Raw genomic sequence first — 6,000 nt, forward strand, 5'->3', positions numbered from 1 at the left:
GAGTTCAACTACTCCTAAAGTTAAGATAGCATTTATAATTTAGATGGAAGTTCGCTTGCGGTAATTTAGTGATTTCAATTAATTGCGGTATCAATTAAACGAATATTTCGAACAACATTTCTCAAATTAGAAGTCATCACTGCATTTCTATTTGATTCGAACAGCTAATGGAGCAGACTAAGGGGAAGGAGTCAAGGGAGGGTGGAGCATGACACGATTGAAGGAGTTTTACCTTGAACCCATTAACTTACTATATATATTGCAATGAAGCACGAAATCGTAACCTCTGATTTGAACAAATGAGGTACTTAATTGCTTCTGGTAAAAATTTATATATTCTTTAACATCCAAAATGCTTGGTTTTTAATGGCGATACTTAGGTGAAAGGTTTATGACTGTTTAAGTTATCTTCACGAATTTTGTTACATTTTCTTTTCAAAAACATAATTTTTAGTTCTCGACTAAACGTATTATGAGGTTCCGACGCTCTGATTGAGAAGATTCTTCACTTTGCTTGCATTTTCGTATGATGGTGGTAACGAGATTATTCAATTTAATCAGGAACTTGTTTCACAAGCAGATAAACATCACTAACTAAAAGAAGGAGACAATTTGATTTCGAAAAGAATTATCCTTTTTTTTATCTGTTTTGAAACTGTTTTTTGGTGGAACGTTTAATATGGTATAAGAGTAAAATCTTATGCGTTGTGAGAAAGAAACCATTTAATCGATTATTTATTCTTATATAAATTCATAACTATTGTTATGAACGCATAACTATATTTACTTATGTGGCATATGAAAATGGTTGAATTTAATATAACAATTCAACAGACCAATTGGAATGCATAAATTTGCTAAATTAGTTACTAATGTATATGAAAGGAATCAATGAATACTAAAGTAATACATAAAAATGTTGCACTGAAATTAGATCTTTGTTTTTTCATTTAAAGAACAAGATAATGCATGTTTAAATTAAAAGCATTAAATATGAAAATATTAGTTAATTCATATTATAAATGTTTTTTTGTATTTTAGAAAACGAATATGTATAGCAATAGCAGATTTTAATAAATCAAAAATTAATTGCTATCATACGCCTATTATTTCCGGTAATAGATAAAAGCAGCAGAAGAAGTAGTGTAAATTATAACTTCCATTAGTGATAATATCTGTATAAAAACATTGATTAACACTGATTTTATATATTATGCATTTGAATATAACTAATACTTATTTTATACACTTTTTTTTGTGTGTGTGTTCTCTCATAGAGTTTGTAACTAATAATAAACCAGTTTTGAAGTACAAAAAAAGAAATATGAAAAATAATTTCGAATGCCAAATCTGTTTTTCAAACTTAATCTTTAATTCTGAAATGCAGCAGCAAAACTATGAAAAGTTTTCACTCTGATAATCATTTTGAGTTTTGTAACATCAAACAAATATTTTGCCCGAAATATTGGCTATATTTAATTTTAATAAAATTTCTTACGTAAAACTCGATAGATTGATCATGGTAATCATGATTCCTTCAATAAAATATTTTAAATATTAGGTTTTGATCGACTGTAGAGCCGTATTATTGCAATCGATTTTTTTTCTTGTGTATTTGAATATTCTTAATGGAGTGAAATCCCATTACATCATATTGATTTTAAAAATTTGATTCATTTCTATACTTTAGATGCTAAATTCGTGAACCAAATTCTACCTCCCTAATTCTATTTGCTTTATATTTACCATACAAACTTATATTTGGACACCTGGACAGACAGATTTCCTTTGAACTGATTTCCTTCAAAATTTGATAAAAACCATTTTTTAACCAAGTTTTATCTGTCTGCTTCAAAGTGTTTTGGAATTATAGAATTGAAATCATAGTTCCGGAAATTTGGTTTTCGGACAGAGATGTCTGAAACTGGGAGATCGATCACAAATTCGTGGTTTAATTTTATTTACAATTACTATACTTTGTAAACTAGAAAGGCGAAGTATAAGAAAAAAATGATACACAAATGTAAAATTTTAGAACTACAGTCCTTTTATTTGCCAATTTATGATGGCAACTAGAGAGAGGAAAAGATTAAAGTAGAAATCATCGGCTTGTCATAAACAACGGCGAAAGCTCTAAGAATACAGATGGGAATATAAATTATAACGAAATCGTATCGAAAAGCGCCTATCAATGAAATATATCTTTAATTAGAGTGTGGCAATTGAATATAAAACTGCTCAGTTCCTTGAGTAGTTTATTATTATTCTTTGGAACTTTTTTGATACCTTTAAAAACATCAAAGCAAATCGATTTATTTTTTACCTCAGTAAACGAAAAAACAGTCTTGTATTTATTATTTATTAGGGTATTCGACAAAGGTAATTTATTCTTCACCAAAATTTTTAATTAAATCTAAACGTTATTGTTCTTTCTGTGAATATGTGATCCCACAAATGGATAACGAAACAACAAGCTTTTGTTTGTACAAGCAACAAGTTTTTTTTATCACGACTGCTTTTATCTTCATTTTATTCAGAAGAATACATTTTTCGTAAAAAATAAGCAATGGAAAACTGTATATACGGGTTTTTTCTCAGGAAGTGTAATTGAAGATTACATTTTACATACCATCACGCTAATAAAAAAAGACCATGTTTTTTAAAACGATTTTTTTTAGTAAAGGATGTAAAAGTAATATTTTTGTTTTCTTTTTGCTACAAGGAATCAAATGTGTCAAGTTTGATGAGAGAATAAAAGTAAAATGTCTCCGACTTAAACTCAATTCACTCGAATGCTTTTAGATGCATCGAGATCAGAAGAAAATTTAGTGACTAGATGACTCAAAACAAACGATAGGGTCTGGAAAGAAAGTAATGTAAAAGCAATAAGATAGCTTTATTGGTTAAACCGATTTACTTTATGAAGTAGGAATAGGAAGAAGCACTCAATTTAATTCAGTGAAAAATACACTCGATTTAAGACTGACACTTACTAATCCTCATCGGTTCTTTTGTCATTGGTTGCTTTTTATTATTATGTCCAAACATTTTCCCCCTACTTTGTTTGATTGTTTGGAGTTATTTTTTATCACAATAATTATAAATGTGTGCATGTTGAGCCAAACTAAGTAAAATTCTGTCTAAATAAAAGTTATTTACACACAAAAGTTATTTAGACTAAGTAAGCTTATTTGTGAAAAATAAATGGACGTGTTTCTTCAAAACTTTCTCGCATACTTTCTAATAAACTTGTCTTGCCATAGAACACCTTACATAGCATTACAATACTTACGAAATATTAATTTTTGGTGTTAATATGAAGAGTGGTTTTGCTATTCATTCCTGGCATACATTCATAGTATTCGAAAGCCGAATTTTTGTTTCAGATACGTTTACCTCAACCGATTGAAAGAAAAGTTTGACACAAAACTACCCTTGTAGTGACCAATCCCCATATCAAGTTTGATATATTTAATACATTGTGCTTTCAAAGGATCGCGTTTACTTAGTTCTGAACGTACAGACGACAGGCAGACCCCCCAGAGTTGGATTTGGCTGTTTGGCTGTAGCCAAAAATGTGTTTTTCAAGATTAGGGTGGTCTAAAACTTGGAGATTCGTCAACATCTGGAGTTCGAATTTTTTCATGATGTCTATACTTTCTCTATATATGATGTCTTTCATGATGTCTATACTTTCTCTCTATATAATATCTTTCATGATGTCCATACTTTCTCTATTTATGATGTCTTTCATGATATCTATAATTTCCCTAAAAATGATGTCTTTCATGATGTCTATACTTTCTCTATATTTTCTATGAATTTAATTAGTTTTGAAAAAGAAAGTAAGTATTGAAATTTAAAATTCGGATAATTGAGACAAAATATTGAATTCGTAATGTTTGAGAGTATTCCTGTTGGTGCCTATTCTCCGAGTAACAGATGATGATGTTTGAATCTAATAAGACCCACTTGTAATCTAGATAATAAAGTATAAGGTAATAAGATATTAAGGTATTTTCTGCTCGTTTCGGAAAGCCAAGTTAGCAGGTGAGGTTTAATGGAAGGAAGCTTGTTTACTGTTTCAATGCCCCACTGACTTGGGCATCTGAAATGAAGGAGGATTTTTTAAAAATATTTTTCAAGTCGGTAATATTTATTTGAGAAATAGCCAAAATGGTAACCTAGTCCGCCTTTCACAGCCGACGTTCGCAATGTTCGTCCCTTTCAAAGTATAAAAACAGCAGCTTTCTCTCCGGTGAAAACTAAAAAAAAAGGAATGAAATCTAAAAGAATATATTTTGCCAGAGAAGATAACATCAAGTGAAACTGACACATCTACAACGAACCATCTGTATACACTCTGTATATACAACGGAATTTTAATACTAATGTCTTGCGTATTAAAAATTTGCTAATAAATGACATTAGCCGTGCCGAAATTTATAAAAATTTTCAAGTAATTTAAAACCTGTATCATAGGAAAATAATTTTTCAGCTGTAAATGGAGGAAATCTAATTTTTGGCTGTGGAATTATTTGCATGTAAATTTAATTTAAACCAGAAAGAATGCAATTAATTCTTGAGAAACACACGAAACATTTTTTCTTATTTTAATATGAAGAAGATTTTGCAGATAAAATACAGTATATACAGAGATTACAGAAAAACGAGATAGACAGAACAATAGAAAGATATATTACATACATAATCGAATTACAGAATTAATTTTGGGTTTTTCTAAGAAGTAGTTAAACCTTTAAAACTATGTATATTTATCTTAATTCATGTAAACATGAAAATGTGTATTAAAAGCCTCCTGTTATTTGTTCCACTTTTGCCTTAATCATTCCTATTCTTCGAAAAAGAAGCACCGTCATCCTTTTAGCATCAAAGTCGGTTTCATTAAGCAAACAAAAAAATAAAAAAAGGGAACAATTTGGAATTACTGGCTTCCGAATAAGCTACCGAAATTACCTAAATATCATGCTTTGACAAAAAATTTGACATCCGTAGAGGCGTTTGTATCTGCTCTATAAATAGTGGTTATCTTCAATTACGAGCAAAGCGCATATGTTGTACGCATTTAAACTGAATTAAAACCTATTCTGATTCATTGAACTGATAACACTCATTGATCGGAATACAAGATTTTGACACTTAAGATCAAAACAGATGCCTTTGTGTTTAGCTAGAAAAACATTTCCGGAATTTTAATTCCTAATTGCTTTTAGAAAAGAATTTATATCTGTATGATCATTCCATCATAAATGCTGTGTTGTTTTTGTGACTTACGGCTCTTTACAAGCCAGCTGACAGTTATCTGTCAGCAATTTAAGCCGGGTGAGCGTCTCTTGTTTATTAGTAGCGCCAATTAGAGCCAAGAGTACGACTTAGCTACTCCATGCGTCACATTCGCTTGCACAACCCTTATTTACAGGGGGTAAATCCACACACCTCACAGGTAGAAAGAACACAGAGGAAGAACAACCATGCCTGAGACGGGACTCACACCCAGGACGCCCAGATCATGGGGAAGACGCGCTATCCCTATGCCAGGACGAAGCTTTCACCATAAATGATAGACAAAAATATTTTTTTCATACATAAGCTTTCCTTTTAATATCTTAGATCCTTACTTTAAAGAAGGGGATTTTTACTCGTCAGTTCAAATGATCAAAAATATTTATGCATTCAAATTATATCTGGCTACAATTATGAAAAGCGATACGATTTTTTTTTGTTTTGATAATTTAAGGATTGAAATTGCAGGTGATTTATACAATGATTCGGGGTTCAATGTACTAGGAATCAATGCACATGTCAAATTAATGGTTTATTTTGACATGGGTTACCACATAACAAGTCACTTATGCTAAGAAAGGAATCTTTGTAATATAAGTTAAACACCTTTGTGCTGATAAGATATCGATGAAAATGCCTTTGGTTACAAAGACACAAATTCTGTTTTTAGTTCTGTGTTATTATTTTTTTTTCTTC

Source organism: Argiope bruennichi, chromosome 10, assembly GCF_947563725.1.
Source record: "Argiope bruennichi chromosome 10, qqArgBrue1.1, whole genome shotgun sequence".
NCBI classification, from domain to species: domain Eukaryota; kingdom Metazoa; phylum Arthropoda; class Arachnida; order Araneae; family Araneidae; genus Argiope; species Argiope bruennichi.